The 17,229-nt window shown below is 37.0% G+C and overlaps 1 pseudogene; it reads right to left on the reverse strand.

Moving 5' to 3' along the window:
• Positions 1–929: 929 nt before the first annotated feature.
• LOC150041163 (small nucleolar RNA U3) lies at positions 930–1,005 on the reverse strand (annotated as a pseudogene).
• Between the last annotated feature and the right edge of the window lie 16,224 nt (positions 1,006–17,229).

Genomic DNA, 17,229 nt, shown 5'->3' on the forward strand with positions numbered 1-17,229 from the left:
TTTGAGAATCTAGAAGAAATGGTTGAGTTTCTAGCCAATATTAACATACCCACACTGAACTAAGAAGACCTGAGCCAACTAATCAGACTTATTTCAAGCACTGAAATAGAAATGGCAATAAGAGACCTTCCATCTAAGAAAAGCCCAGGGCCAGATGGATTCACTGCTGAATTCTATAAGGTCTTCAAAGCAGAGTTCACACGATATGCACTTTCTTTAAAACAAAAAAGGCATGTTCATTTGATTGTTTTGATATTCTGTTTCAGTCTGTACCAAGTAATAAAAGTGGTAGGGTTCTTGCCTTAGGCATAAAACCTCAGGAACAATGCTCAGTCCCTGAGCTGAAACCCCATGACCAATAAAAGTTTCCTTTGAACATGTACTACAACAGTACAGCTGTTTAACAGTGCTTTCACACAAAATGATTAAATCAGAATTTCCATGACACAAACTAAGAAAGTAGAGCAACAATTTTCAACTTTACAGAGTTACTACTTTATCTTCCATTACATTTTACTATGTTACATTAAATATGTATTCAAAAAGCCTAGAGAAAGTTGAAAGCAGACAAAATAAATTCAAAAATTTATCATTTGATCTTTTCTGTTTTTTCCAGAACAATCTTACTCATTATAATGTTTTTTAATGCTTTTAATGCTACAATTGCTCATTTTAAGACACAGTTTTTTATGTTTACAAAAAATAAAAATTGGAAAAATATCAAGTTATTATAACAAATATAAATATTTGAAATAAGAGAACATACCACTTACTAAATATCTTCATTTATGTGCAATTGTTCTTATATGTGTATATGTAAATTATACTTTTGTCTACATGTCCTCATGATCTTGGTCTCATACTTCAAATGTAGCGAAGATGGATTTCTACTATTTTATTTGAACAAGTGATATGATTTAGTAACAAAATAATGATATGATTTATTACAAAAGGAGCTTAGATAATGTCACATACTATAGAAATGATCCCTGAAAGTATAGTCTTGTAGCTTAGATAATGTACTAGCTTAGATAGCTTAGATAAAGACCTAGGCCTTGAACCCAAGTCCTAAGCTCAGTCCTTGAGCTTTTTTGCTCAAGATTTGTAGTCTAACACTGAAGCCACATTCACTCTTTATCCTATAAAAGAGTCTGACTCTATTTTACTTCTTGTTTCAAGTATGTGTCTGTCTGTCTACCTATATCTACTAATCTTCCTTCCTACTTATCATTGATATATATGATATATGTGTACATGAAGTTAGATAGTGCATATATATATGTATATATACATATATGTATACAAGCACAGTGAGATAGATCTGTGACAAGTAGGTACATAGATTCGTACATACATACATACATATATACAAACATACATACATAATATTTTTTTAAATAAAGACTTTCAATTTTCTGTATAACTTCGTGCTTTGTACTAGCATCACAAAATGTTCAGAATTTGACCAAATTTAGACATAATCATTTTTCAGAGTGAGTGAGATTTGTCTATTTTTTTCTATTTTTATTTTTGGCTTAACTATCTCTGAATATCAAGTATGAAGGCATTTAAATACTTCCAGCTTATATCAGAAATGAATTGCCACGCAAACTCTAAAAGCAGCTCCCTATTTCCCAAATGGGTAGGATATTTTATGACAAAATGTTATCAGAATGCTTTTTGACAGTACTTTGGTTACGCTGGGTTTATCAGAAAGTGAAATGTGTCAACCAAAATGTGATTTCCCCTCCTCCTTATTCTGGTAGGTGTAAAATTTTATCAGCATAGGACTGCTTCAGGCAGTGGTGATATAGCACTGGCCAGTTAATATATTTTAGTGTAAATCATGTTTTCATTTCCATTGCCCAGTGGGCTTGATTACACACTTTCTTCAAGGGTCGAGGTAATCATTTTAATTAGAAACAATACTATAATAGCTAATCATTGAAAGAAGGATCTTAAAAATTGTATTTACAACCTGTCAGAATCGGGTCCACTTTCAGTTCCTCCTTCAATAATTCAGAATAAAAGTTTGCTGAACTCATTATCTTAAAACATCTTTGGTGTTATAAAATTTTGTTTGGATTATCATATAATAATTGTATAAGGGGGTTCATTTTAACATATATATACACATACAATGTACTCATGCAGCTTTGATTGTTCTGTTTTCATTCATGCACATGAAAATTTTGACTGTATTTTTGTAACTTAAGGGAGATAAACATTATGAACTTAATCTTTTCTTTAATACTATTAGGTAGAATACATTGTATACTTCCAAGTGAAAGAAAAGGTATTTGGAATTAAGTTAACTAGTGGAGGAGGAAGGAAAACTTCTGCATCTAAAAATACCTTACCATTAACTAACAAAATTTATAACTAATCATTACTTTTAACTCTTATGCTTTAGTATATGTTTAGCCCTACAACTATTATGTAACCAGTCTGTTCTTTTCTTTTTGTTTTTTTGTGGGTCATGGGGCTTGAACTCTGGGCCTGGTCACTATCCCTGAATTCTTCAGTTCAAGGCCACCATGCTACCCCTTGAGCTATAGCCCCACTTCCCCTTTTCTAAAAATTAATTAGAGATAAGAGTCTCATGTTCTTTAGTGCCAGGGCTGACTTTGAACTGCAATCCTCAGATGTCAGCCTCCTAAGTAGCTAGGATTACAGGCATGAGCCACCACACCCAGCCCTGTTATTTTCTTTTTATGTTTATGACTTGAATCCCCAGCTACAAGATTGAACAAGTATTGATTAGCAAAACCAATCCTTAGCAGCAAGAACACTGATTGAGGAATATCATAACAAAATTTAAACTCAATTACAAATACATAGTAATAAAAAACAAAAACCTTGGTACTGACACAACAATAGGCCTGAGGACCAATGGAATAGAAGGCACAGAAATTAATTAAGACCTGCAGCCATCTAATATTTGATAAGGGAGGCAAGAACACAGGATAGAATGAAGATAGCCACTTCAACAAATGTTGCTATGCTCCCAGCCATTTTATTTTACTTTTTGCAGTTCTCTTCTTCTTCTTCTTCTTTTTCCTCATCCTCCTCTCCTCCTTCTCCTTCTCCTTCTCTTCTCCTTCTCCTTCTCTTCCCTTCTCCCCCTCCCACTCCTCCTCCTTCTTCCTCTCCCTTTCCCCCTTCCCTTTCCCCTTTTCTTTCCCTTCCTCTTTCCCTTCCCCTCCTTCTCCTCCTCCTCCTCCTCTTCCTCCCTCCTCCTCCTCTTCCTCCTCCTCCTCCTCCTCCTCCTCCTCCTCCTCCTTCTTCTTCTTCTTCTTCTTCTTCTTCTTCTTCTTCTTCTTCTTCTTCTCCTTCTTCTTCATCTTCTTTCTTCTTCTTCCTCTTCCTCTTCCTCTTCTCCTCCTTCTCCTTCTTCTTCCTCTCTATCACCTTATTTGATTCCTGTCCATTTTGCCTTCTATGTGAATTTATCTGATTTGGGGAGGGAAGGGGAAGCACAGAAATGGTGGGGAAAGGGGGAACTAATTCAGCAGTGATACTCACTAGACAGTACATTAGAAATGTACTATATAGAGAGGGAAGAGTACTTGCCTAGCATGCACAAGGCCCTGGGTTCAATTCCTCAATACCACATAGATAGAAAATGTGGATGTGGTGCTGTGGCTCAAGTGGCAGAGCTCTAGCCTTGAGAAAGCCCAAGGAAAGTGCTCAGCTCTTGAGTTCAAGCCCTAGGACTGGGAATAAAAGAAATGAACTATATCATTGATAGGTCGGAGCTTGGAGGGAATAAATACTGAGAGAATTTGAGGGACAGGATGATACTGCTCAAATTTAATGTATTAATTACCTGAGTTATGTAACTGTAACCCCTCTGTACATCACCTTTACAATAATAATAAACAAACAAATAAGATACTCCTTTCTAAACTAAATATAGAAAGCTATAATTTTATGAATTTTAGGTGTGTTTATTTGTAACTGTAACTATTCTCTTTAAAATAAAATTGTCCTTTGTTTAATATATAAATATTACTAAAATGTCAAAAGATAATGTGCTGGAATTGAAAATTAACAATAAGAATCACTAGGTAATTTTAGGTAAATCACTCTACATATCTACATTCTGTTCTCTAGTCCATAAAACCAAAGAGCTTAATTTGATAAGGGATCATAAAGATCCTTCTAGCTATTACATGATAAGCAATATCTAAACTATAATATGAATAGCATCTAATAAAATTTGCTTGTTCCTAAGCGTTTGACTCCCTCTAATTATTGTAATTATGATTTCTTTGGCAATACTGGAGTTTGAATTCAGGCCTTTGCATGCAGGCAGGCAATCTACTTTTTCACCCATGTTCCAGCCTTCTTTGTTTTATTTTTCTCAAATAGTATCTACATTTTTGCTGGGACAAAATATTGAATTGTGAGTTGCTCACCTCATGATGCTTCACCCTGAAATAAATCAGATTGTATATTTCTTAGAAATAAAATCTTTTCCTTGCATAACCTCAAATTTTAATTGTATGTGAAACATTAGCTACTATGTGTACCATATTCAAATATTCACAATTTTTCTTTTTTTTTAAATATTTTTACTATTATTATTTTTTATTGTAATTAGTAAAAGGGTTACATGACGTTTGCCAGATAGAAGGTGCATTAATTCACATACATTGATACCCTTTCACATGTCTTGGTACCCATTACCCTCCCCCCACACCCCCCACCCGTCTTGGTTTTCCCCCCTTCCCTATAAAATTTCAAATAACCAAATACAAATAAATTCAATATATCAGATAACAAAGTGAGATACTATAACAATATGAGATAACCAAGGGACAGCAAAGGAGATGAGTGACAACATAGTACATTAAGGACAACAATCATTCATTATATGGCTTTTGTTTCAATATCCTGGACGTCCTTTCAATTAGCTTCATACTATATGGCCTTATGTATCAAGATTTTGTTTTGTATTAATTTAAAGTCTATCCAAACTACCATTTTAAAGAATTTAGGACTTTTTTGTAAAAATATTGAAAGAATAATCTAAGTGAAAATTTATGTGTATAATGTCCAATATACATATCAGTTTTTGCTTCATTGCTGATAATGATAAATTCGATTGCTTAGATATTATCTACATTTTTTTGTCGCTCACGGGGCTTGAAGTCTGGGCATGGGCACTGTCACTGAGCTCTTCAAGGCTACTGCATTATCCCTGGGCCTGAGAATTGCCTCTGAGCTCTTCAGCTCAAGGGTACCGCCCTACCCTTGAATCACTTCTGGTTTTCTAGTGTTTTAGTGGAGATAAGAGTCTAACAGTCTTTAGTGCCCAGACTGGCTTTGAACTGCGATCCTCAGACTCAGTCTCCTGAATAGTCAGGATTACAGGCATGAGCCATCACACCAGCAATACTATCTACTTTTTAAGTTATGTTTCTCTCTTACAAAGATAATTTCCTTCAGAAATCAATATGTAAACATCACTGATACTTTAAGGACCTGAGCATTTCTTTTTCTTTTTACCTATCCTCTTTAGTAAACGTTTATGACCCTTACCTGTACTAATACTTTGTGCTTTCAAATTGTGACTATTTAATTCTATCATTCTTTCCACATTGGATTCTTCTTTACAGAAAATTTCCTTGAAAAAATTTTTGCTTGGAAATTTCAAGACCCTGAAAGAATAATATAATAAAACAGCATGCATTCATCCCCTTATCTTACTAGTTAAGATTTTCATCAATATTTTTTCATTGTTTGTTGACATATTTATTTTTCTGTGCTATTATAAAGCAATTCCAGACATATCTATTACTGTTATGCACTTCAATTTTTGTCCAAAAAAGGAATATTTTGTACATAACTTGTGAAAAAGTGAATAATGTACATAACTATTATCTATTTTCTACACAGATTATCAACAACAGATTTAGAATATAGAAATATGCTGATGAGAAGCACAATATGAATTATGAATTGTATCAGTTTATAATGAAGCACTGCAAACAAAAACAACTAAATAAAGAATATGATTGTTTTATAGTATTATACAGTGCTACATGATTACCATGATAACATGATCTGCCAAGAAGAAAGTTGTTTATAATGTTGAATAATATTACAGAAGATGAGGGCATGTGTGATGTATTTTAAAAGTTATCCAAATGTTATTTAACAATTTCAGGAAAGGAGTAGTAGAAATGATCTGAAATACCTTGACGATCAGGCAAGACTAGAACCCATGCTATTCTGACTGCTATGGCAGTCAGAATTTTAGCACTGTGGTACTGAGGTGCAGTCCTTAAAGGCAGAGGCACAAAAGATAGACCCAAATCCAGTACAGCTTAAATAAAGCTGAATCAGAGATCTTTTGAACAAGGCACTTAAGTACTAAGGAGTAAGACTGACTCTGAGAAGAAAAATAAGCCCACATACTGGGAGTAGAGGAGTCTAGGATGGGTTCTTCAGGATGAGCTGAAAGCTTGTTTATTTTCTTATTAATCTATTTGTTCACTGAAAGAAGAAATCATAAAAATGGAAAATTTTTCCTTGACTGAAATTTATACTTGACTTCACAGAATTCATATTAAAATACTAGGAACTCTATCAATAATTCCCTTTGCTTCTTCGCTTTTATCTTCAGGTTTTGGAGAGGACGAATGGAACACACATACAGTATCATGGTGGAAGCTTTTATTTTGATACAGCCTGCACTGCACCATTCAGCATCCTAAGAATGTGGACTTGTTTTTCCCTATCTTTATGATGCTGCCTTATGCCCCCCTTCCTCTTTCCTCTGTAATTCTCTCTGAATACATTATTTATCTCATTCTTTTTTTATTTCAGGGTAACTAGCCCATTACCTTCAGTTTATCTAAAGCTTTGCAGCATGTAAAATACTGTAGTTATGTTTGGCATGCAATATGAAAATGAAGAATAAAACTGAATGCTCAGCAAATGAAATTAGATAACAGGATGTAGCTATAGGTTTCACACATCTAAGGACTGAATGATAGTGGTGAACACGGAGCAACAAAGGACATTTGCAGCTAATTTCACAATGTTTGTTGGTGGTGATTTTCAGTATTGTGGTTTCTATAAATTGTCAAAACTAGTATGTTGTAACCATGCAATACTTAAGTGCCAATAATAAACAAATCACACCTTGTAGGATAGTGACACATATTTCTGTTTCCATTACATTTAATATTCACATCCTAAACATCTCTTCAGAATCTTATTTTCAATATAATCTCAATAGATATTAACATAACCAATCAGATTTTTCAAATGATGCCCATGAGCAAATTTCAATGCTGAGAATTGTTCTTCATTAAGTTTTAATGAGAAAAATCATGCAAGAATGTCTTGTATAATGAGACTTTACCGAAATAAGGATTGTAGGATCTTATGTGTAACCAGAGTGAAAATGAAAGTGTAAAAAATCCATAGCCTGATGCATTCTGCTCAGATAGTGCCTCACCAGTCCCTTGCTACTTGCTGCAAGTTTCCCTATTGGGTTGTAGGATTATTAAATGGGCAAAGGGCCAGGTCAGTGTAGAAGCCCTGTTGGCAAAGGACAGAGGAGAGACCTTTTCTGGTTAATAGCTCTTTCTTTTCTTCTTTCCCCGAGGTAGCTACTACTGCAGCAGACTATTTTTCATCCACCTGCTCTAACATAGCTCTGAATCTTGTGCTAGGGATCCATTCTAAGACCACGTACCTATGGAAATCTAAAACCACAGACAGTGCCCAACTTTGTGAATACTTACTAAGGTCTCTTTTACTAGAGATTTGAGGTGTCAGCATATCCGTAAGACAAGGAATGCTATCTCTTTTGTCTAAAGAAAGCTCTTGATGCATTTTTTGTAGCTTATCTGAACTGTCAGCTTCACTATGCTTGTTATTTATGACCATCATTAACTAATATGAGCAATATTTGATCTGAAAGAATGCAACACTACAACTATTAACATAATTAGTGGTCAAAGGATGGTTCACATCCTGGCCAAAATCAAATGAGTTGGTCCAAGATTTCATTATGCTACTCAGAATGAAATCTCGTTTCAAATTTATGAATTGATTATTGTCAGCATTTACATCTTATTTTTACTAGGAATGTAAATAATATTTCAAAGTTTTAAGTAAATATCTATGTGTTGCATAAATCTCTATGCTTTCATATGCTAATAGGTTATCCATATATTTTCTTAGATAGCTATTAATTGTCAGAATGATTACATGCATTTAAATTTAATAATTAAATGTTTGATAAATACTCATGCATATCTCCTCCTGCACTCTGTAGCATGTTCTCTTCATTTTAGCTGTATTTTTCAAATGATAGATTTTTAAATTTTTATGAAACCCAGTTCATGACCTTTGTTTATATTCTTTTTTATAAGTATCAACTTATTGATTGATTGATTGATTTTTCTATATAAAACTTTTTATTGTAATGAATAGAAGGGTTACATTACATTCACCAGATAGAAGCTGCATTACTTCACACACATTGATACCCCTTCTCAAGTTTTTGCCTTTTCTCTTTCCCTATCCCCCCTGTCTTGTTTTCCCGTTTCTCTATCTTTTTTCAAATAAACAAATAAACATACATACAATATACCAGATACCAAGTTGTTCTTTTTGTTTTCATATATTTTATTGTAATTAATAGAAGGGTTACATTATATTTACCAGATAGAAGGTACATTACTTCGCATACATTGATACCCTTTCTCATGTCTTGGTCCCGACTTCCCTCCTCCCACCCCGCCCCTCATCTTGTTTTCCTCCCTTCCCTATCTGACTTCAAATAACCAAATATTCATATGTACAATATATCAGATAACCAGGTGAAATACTGTAACAATATGAGATAACCAAGGGACAGCAAAAGAGATGAGAGATAACATTGTACATTAAGGACAACAATCACTCGTTATATGGCTTTTGTGTCTATATCCTGGAGGTGCTTTCATATAGCATCATTCTATATGGCCTTATGTTATAGATTTTGTTCTATTGTAAATCTCTGCTTCCTCCACATGCTTTTTATATTTCAAGAAGCATTGGCATAGCCATGAACTCAAACAAACTTGTCATCCCAGCTACAAAGAAAACTAAAATAGGAGAATCATTTGAGCACAAGAGTTTGCAACCTGACTATGGGTAACATGGCCAGATGAAGTTACAAACAGGCTAACATCTATAATTCTATCTACTCAGGAGGCAGAGAACTGAGAATAGGGATTCAAATCCAACCAAATAGGAAGGTCTAAAAAACTTCATCTCCAATTCATCAGCAAATAGTTGGATGGAAATAGGGCTGGGGGAAGTGGTAGATTGCCAACTTTCAGTAGGAAAATCTGAGCAAGATGAAAAATGCCTAACGTCAAGTTTTATGACCAGTAAAAATAAAAGAGGAAAAAAGGATGGCTGGGGGTATACATCAGGATAGCGCATTTGCCTAGCATGCTCCACTTCCTGGGTTCAGTTTCCAGCACCAAAAACCAACAATGAGAAAACTAAAACTTAGACAGAAGATAGTGCTGAGACAATAAGGACACTGCCTAGCTCTTTTTCACAAAAAGAGAGAACCAGGGAGTCCTGCGAGCCAACTACCTCAAGAAATCCACAACAACAAACTCAAAAAGCAACAGAGAAGGACTCAAACCGGAAAAGAAATCCAGATAAAGCTCACATCCAACTTTCTCAAAGAATTTGGAACGCGAGGACCCCTCTCCCACCCCTCGCCGCCTGCTCTGAGCCGCGAAAAGCTGCGGTGGAGGACGCCCGGCTGGGCAGCCCCGACCGCTGCAGAAAATAGCACAGGACCGGGCCAGCGAGCCACAGAAGCAGCAGAACACAGACGCGGAACCAGAACAGCAACCAGCGGAACCCAGACACGGAACACAGGCGGCGGAGGAGACCCGAGGGGAGTGAAAGACTCCCCACCACCGTGGACCACCCACAGACGGAAAGCAGAGGCATGAGTAACACAGCGGGTCCCCAAATCCATCAGGAAAGCAGAGCTGGTGCCAAGCAATAGAACTTAACTCAGACCCCTCCACCCTGCCCGAGAAAGATTGGCAGGAGCAGGGGGGCAAGGAATTTAGAAACCTGTCCCTTCCCTCAACAGCCCCCTCCCTCAGGCCATTGACTGGAGACTGATTGGCCGGCTTCACTAGGACTCAGCACCCCACCAAGGGAGGCAGAGCTGTCCCAGCTCCCACCCGACCAACAGGCTCAACTCCCAGCCCTCTGACTGGAGACTGACAGGCGGCCTACACTAAGACTCAGCCCCCCACCAGGGGAGTCAAAGCTGTCTCAGCTCCTACCCACCCAACAGGTTCCTCTCCCAGGCCACTGGATCTGGAGAGTGGAGGGCGCTGAGTCCCTGCCTTACAGCAGCGGGTGGGGTGTGCGGGAAAATAGGGGCCAGCATCTGTCCCCCTCAAATCTTGAGCGGGGCATTCTCCAACCAGGAATCCTGAGAAAGACAGCACCAAGGGGCTCCCCACAGTCACAGACTCTGACAAAGCAGTGGAAACACAGCAGGGATCTGAAGGGCTGACCAGTAGCGAAGCTCGTCTTCTGAGAATCAGAAAGGCGAAGCTCCACCCTTGGAGCCCACGTCCTCAGCTGGGCACCACCCCTGGGAACAGATCGGTCTACTGCTGGTCCTGCTGAGAGCCCCTGGAAACTCACAAATGCCAGACCCTGGGCTGGGGACCGCCCCTGGAAGCAGCACAGGAAGACGTCTGCCACCTCGCTCAGACTGAAGCTCGCAGATCCATCCCATGGCCCACTGTGAGGGCAGTGGTTGGGCTGAGAGCTAGTCATGCAGCAACACATAAGTTTTATCTAATACTTTCCAAACTTTGTACTCAAATATACTACCTACTTACAACTTAGGTCAGTTATCCTTATGCTATACCTTTTCTTCATTACTATAATAATCTTACACTCCTACGTTAATCCTCTTGTACCTCCCCTGATCTCTCTCATTCTATTTTTCTATCTCTGGTCCTCTGTTCGTCTTTCAACCCTTATAATGCACGGATCTACACTTGATGGCTGTTGAGCAATACTGTATATCTAGTTGTTCAATTATACTCTAGGTTTAGAGGGACTTAAATAAAATAGAGATTGGATTGAGAGGCTTATTGTTTTGGTCATAAATTGCCGATCAGTGGTTGTATTAGACTGGTCTGTAAGTGCACAAAAAGAAAGAGTGATAACAACAATCAAAAATTGTGAACATCTAGTGTCTGCCAGCTACAGAGGTCTAGGTTGGTTATATCTGAAAAACTATAATCATGGTTAGTATTAATCTTGCTCCCATTTTCAAATGGGCAGAACAAGAAACTCAAGAAAAATGTCAAATCAAGGAATAACATCCGCCACCCAATATAAGCAGACAATGGAACAGTCACTGAAAAACCTACAAGAGACTCTTCTAAGTGCTATACAAATGCAATTGATAAACATTAATAATAAAGAATGTGAAAGCGTAAAGAAAGAGATAAAGGAGGAAGCCATAGCTAAACAACAGGAAACCACAAACAAGGTGATAAGTGAAAAAGAAAAAGCCATAAATGAGGCCATAATAAAGGTTTTTCAAGAAAATGGACGAATTCACAGAATCCACAAACAAAAAGGTGACTGAACTCCAACAAATGTCCAAAGAAAATAAATTATTGAGCTAACCACTCAAATGGAAATCAAGGAGCTGAAGAAATCCATACATAATCTAAAACAAGAGATACAAGGCATCAAAAATGAGCAATTAGAAGCAAGGGAGATAAAAAATAAAGTAGATAGCTTTGATAGTAGGTTTGACAATGCAGAAGAGAGAACTACAGGGGCTGAAGATAATTTAGTTGTTATAGAGAAAGAAGAGAAAATGAGTATATCCAAATCTAGGAAATATGAGAGAGTGCTTCAGGAGGTCCAAGATACAATTAGGAAGCCTAATTTAAGGCTAATTGGTATTGAGGAGGGTCTGGAGAAAGAGGTCAATGTTATTGGAAATATACTTCAGGGAATCATCTCAGAGAATTTCCCAAATATCCAGAAGGGCAGGCCCATCCAGATACAAGAAGCTTTTAGAACCCCAAATAGACCTGACCGGAAAAGAACATCCCACCGCCACATTGTAATCCGAACTGGATCAATAGAAACCAAAGAAAGGATCCTAAAGACAGCCAGAGAAAAGGGATCAATAACCTATAAAGGCAAACCAATAAGAATAACCCCAAATATCTCAACAGAGAACATGCAAGCAAGAAGACATTGGAAGGATATATGTCATGCCCTTAAGTCAAATAAGTACCAACCAAGAATACTGTACCCAGCTAAGCTCTCATTCATAACTGAGGGAGAAATAAAAACCTTCCGTTCCAGGGAAAAGCTGCAACAATATGTAGCAACCAAACCAGCATTACAGAAACTTCTCAAAGATGTTCTACACAAAGAAAACCAAAATAAATGTGATATAGGGAAAGAAATGGCACCTAAACATCATATCATATAAGTTCCACAATAACTGTCAAGACACAGGCCCTAATAAAAGCTTTTAAAAATGATAGGAACTAATAAATATCTCTCAATCCTAACTCTCAATATCAATGGACTTAACTCTCCAATTAAACGGCATAGTCTGTCTAGTTGGATCAGAAAGCAAGATCCATCGTTCTGCTGTCTTCAAGAGACACATCTTACCCCAAAAAACAAACATCCTTTGAAAGTGAGAGGCTGGAATATACTCTATCAAGCTAACGGCCCCCATAACAAGGCTGGAGTTGCCATCCTCATATCAGATAAAATAGAATTCAAACTAAAGTAATAAGAAAAGACATAAAAGGTTACTACATACTACTACAGTGATCTTTCCTCAAGGAAGACATAACAATTCTAAACATCTACACACCCAATCCCAGAGCTCCGAACTTCATCAAGCAAACTTTACTTTCACTGAAAGCATAGATAGATTGAACCACAGTGATTGTTGGTGACTTTAACACACTACTCTCACCATTCTACAGATCAACAAGGCAAAAACTCAACAGAGAAACCTTAGAACTGAACAACTATATAGACCAACTAGATCTAACAGACATCTGCAGAATATTCCACCCAGCAACAACACAATATACGTTTTTCTCAGCAGCACATGGAACATTTTCCAAAATAGACCACATCTTAGGCCATAAAACAAACCTGGACAGATTCAGAAACACTGAAATGATTCCCTGCACGCTCTCAGACCACAAAGGCATCAAATTGAAACTGAACACACATCTCCACCAACAAAAACCCTGTAAGTCATGGAGACTGAAGAACACATTGTTGAATCACTAATGGGTCATCGAAGAGATCAGAAGAGAAATCCAAGAGTTTATTAAATTTAACAATAAGGAGCACACAAAATACCTTTGGGACATGGCAAAGGCAGTACTCATAGGAAAATTAATAGCTCTGAGTGCCTACAACAAAAATTTGGAAAACTCGCAAACCAACAAATTAGTGTGTCACCTTAAGCTCCTGGAAAAAGAGCAACAAACCAACCCTAATCCCACTAGAAGGAAGAAAATTATTAAAATCAAAGCAGAATTAAATGATTTGGAATCCAAAAAAACTGTATAAAGAATTAACAAAACAAGGAGTTGATTCTTTGAAAGAATTAACAAAATTGACAAATCCTTAACAAATCTTACCAAAAGAAGAAGAGAGCCTACCGAAATAAACAAAAACACAGACCAAAATGGTAATATCACGACAGAAATTACCAAGATCCAGAATATCATGAGGGAATACTTCTCAAACCTTACGCCAACAAATTTGAGAATCTAGAAGAAATGGATGAATTCCTAGCCAATATTAACATAACCACACTGAACCAAGAAGAACTACTCCAACTACACAGGCCTATTTCAAGCTCTGAAATAGAAATGGCAATAAGAGAACTTCCACCTAAGAAAAGCGCAGGGCCAGATGGATTCACAGCTGAATTCTATAAGGTCTTCAAAGCAAATCTCACACCAATACTCCTCAAGCTCTTCAACGAAATTGAAAATGAAGTTTCTTTCCAAAACTCATTCTATGAATCCAGCATAACCCTGATCCCCAAACCAGACAGAGATTCATCAAAGAGAGAACTATAGACTTTTTCTTTGATGAACATTGATGCAAAACTTCTCAACAAAATACTGGCCAAAAGTATACAACAACTTATCAAAAAAATTAAACACTATGATCAAACAGGATTCATCACAGGGAGCCAAAGCTGGTTCAACATACACAAATCAATTAATATAATTCAACACATCAACAGGAGCAAGGACAAAAATTACATGATTGTCTCAATAGATGCAGAAAAGGCATTTGACAAGATCCAACACCGCTTTGTGTTAAAAGCTCTGGAGAAACTAGGAATCCATGGAACAAGCCTCAATATAATAAAGGCTGTGTATGACAAACTCACTGATAGTATTATACTTAATGGTAAAGAGGTAAAGCCATTCCCTCTAAAATCAAGAATGAGACAAGGATGCCCACTCTCTCCACTCCTCTTTAATATAGTATTAGAAGTAATAGCCAGTGTAATAAGGCAATAAGCAAAAATAAAGGGGATCCAAGTAGGGAAAGAGGAAGTAAAACTATCCCCTTTGCACATGACATGATTCTGTATTTAAAGAATCCTATAATCTCTACTCCCAAGCTCCTTGAGCTGATTCCAAACTTTAGAATTGTAGCAGGCTATAAAATTAACCCTCAAAAATCAACTGCCTTCCTCTACGCCAACAGTGAGAGGAACGAGGCAATAATCAGAAAGCAACTCCTTTTGCAATAGCCTTAAAGAAAATAAAGTACCTAGGAATTAGCTTAACTAAGAATGTAAAGGAACTTTTTGATGAAAACTTTAAAAAACTAAAAAAGGAAATTAAATCAGAACTCAGGAAACAGAAAAACCTCCCATGCTCCTGGATTGGAAGAATCAACATTGTGAAAATGACAGTCTTGTCAAGGACTATCTACAAATTCAACTCAATACCCACCAATATCCCAATGGCATTCTTTAAAGAAATAGAAGAGGCAATCCAAAATTTCATATGGAATAATAAAAGACCCTGTATAGCAAAAACACTTCTTAGCAGAAGCAACATCGCCGGAGGAATTTCAATTCCAATCTTTAGACTCTATTACAGAGCTATAATTATTAAACAGCTTAGTACTGGCACAGGAACAGGCCTGAAGACCAATGGAAAAGAACTGAGGACCCAGATATTAAACCACAGACGTATAGCCACCTAATCTGTGACAAGGGAGCCAAAAAAATAGAATGGAAGAAAGACAGCCTCTTCAACAAGTGGTGCTGGCAGAACTGGTTAAGCACCTGCAGAAAACTACAGTTCGATCCTTCTTTGTCACCCTGCATTAGAATTAACTCCAAATGGATCAAAAACCTGGAGGTATAAGCTGACACACTGAAAACTTTACAAAAAGGATTAGGAGATACACTAGGCTTCCATGGCACAGGGGGAAACTCTCTTAATACGGACGAAGAATCACAGCAAATCACAGAACGGCTGGATAAGTGGAACTGCATTGAACAGCAGAGCTTTTGTATGGCAAAGGACTTAGCCAGTAAATTAATTAGGATGCCTACAGAGTGGGAGGAGATCTTCACTGACCAAACAACAGACAAAGGCCTCCTATCTAAAATATATCAACAGCTCAAAAAATTGAATCACTCCAAAACTAATCTCCAAAGAAACAACCATCCCATTAAAAAATGGGCCAAAGACTTAAAGAGAGTCTTCTCTGAAGAAGAAACAAAAATGGCCTATAAACACTTGAAGAAATGCTCAACATCTCTGGTCATAAAAGAAATGCAAATCAAAACAACGCTAAGATTCCACCTCACTCCAGTTAGAATGGCCAGGATCAGGAAAACGAATAACAACAGATGCTGGAGGGGATGTGGCCAGGAGGGATCACTACTACACTTTTTGTGGGCGTGCAAACTCGTTCAACCACTATGGAAAGCAGTATGGCAGTGCCTCAAAAGGCTAAACATAGAGCTCCCATATGACCCAGCAATTCCACTTCTTGGCATTTACCTAACCATCCAGAAACTAGGGCATAATAAATCCACTACCACAACAATGTTCATTGCAGCATTAGTCACCATATCAAATATATGGAACCATCCTAGATGTCCCTCAGTTGATGAGTGGATCAACAAGTTGTGGTATTTGTACACAATGGAATTCTGTGCTGCTGTCAGAAAAAACGACATCGCGCCATTTGTTAGGAAATGGAACATCTTAGAAAAAATCATATTAAGTGAAGTAAGCCAGACTCAAAGGTACTTTGGCTCAATGGTTTCCCTCATTTGTCATAATCTGTAGAAACCTTGGGCTCTACTAGCGGAGATCTGCAATAGAGCAAAACCTTGATACATAAGGCCATATAGTATGAAGCTAATTGAAAAGACATCCAGGATATTGAAACAAAAGCCATATAATGAACGATTGTTGTCCTTAATGTACTATGTTATCTCTCATCTCTTTTGCTGTCTCTTGGTTATCTCATATTGTTACAGTATCTCACTTTGTTATCTGATATATTGGATTTATTTGTATTTGGTTATTTGAAATTGGATAGGGAAGGGGGGAAAACCAAAATGGGGGAGGGAGGGTGGAGGGGAGGGTAATGGGGACCAAGACATGTGAAAGGGTATCAATATATGTGAATTAATGCACCTTCTATCTGGCAAATATCATGTAACCCTTTTATTATTTACAATAAAAATATATAAAAAAACTAAATCTTAAAAGAAGAAACTTTTGCCTAATCAGAAATAATGAAGATTTTATCTACATTTAATTTGTTATGTGGTACATTTCAGTATATTAAAATGTATTTATAAATGAATTCTATGAACCAGCTTTCTTTCCCAAAGCTGGTTTACAAAGCTTTTCAAATTTATTTACCATAGTTAAGGTATGGAATCAGTCCAGATGGCCCCCAATGGACAAATGGATCAAGAAAATGTGGTATACATACATGATGGAATTCTATGCTGCAATCAGAATGAATGACATCATCTCATTCATAAGGAAATGGAAAGACTTGGAAAATATGATATTAAGTGTAGTAAGGCAGAACAAAGCAAGCATAGACTCCATGATTTCCCTCACTGTTAATAAGTAGAATATGTCTAGGATA

The sequence above is a fragment of the Megascapheus bottae genome, chromosome X (genome assembly GCF_031878675.1).
Source record: "Megascapheus bottae isolate mThoBot1 chromosome X, mThoBot2.hap1, whole genome shotgun sequence".
Lineage (NCBI taxonomy): Eukaryota > Metazoa > Chordata > Mammalia > Rodentia > Geomyidae > Megascapheus > Megascapheus bottae.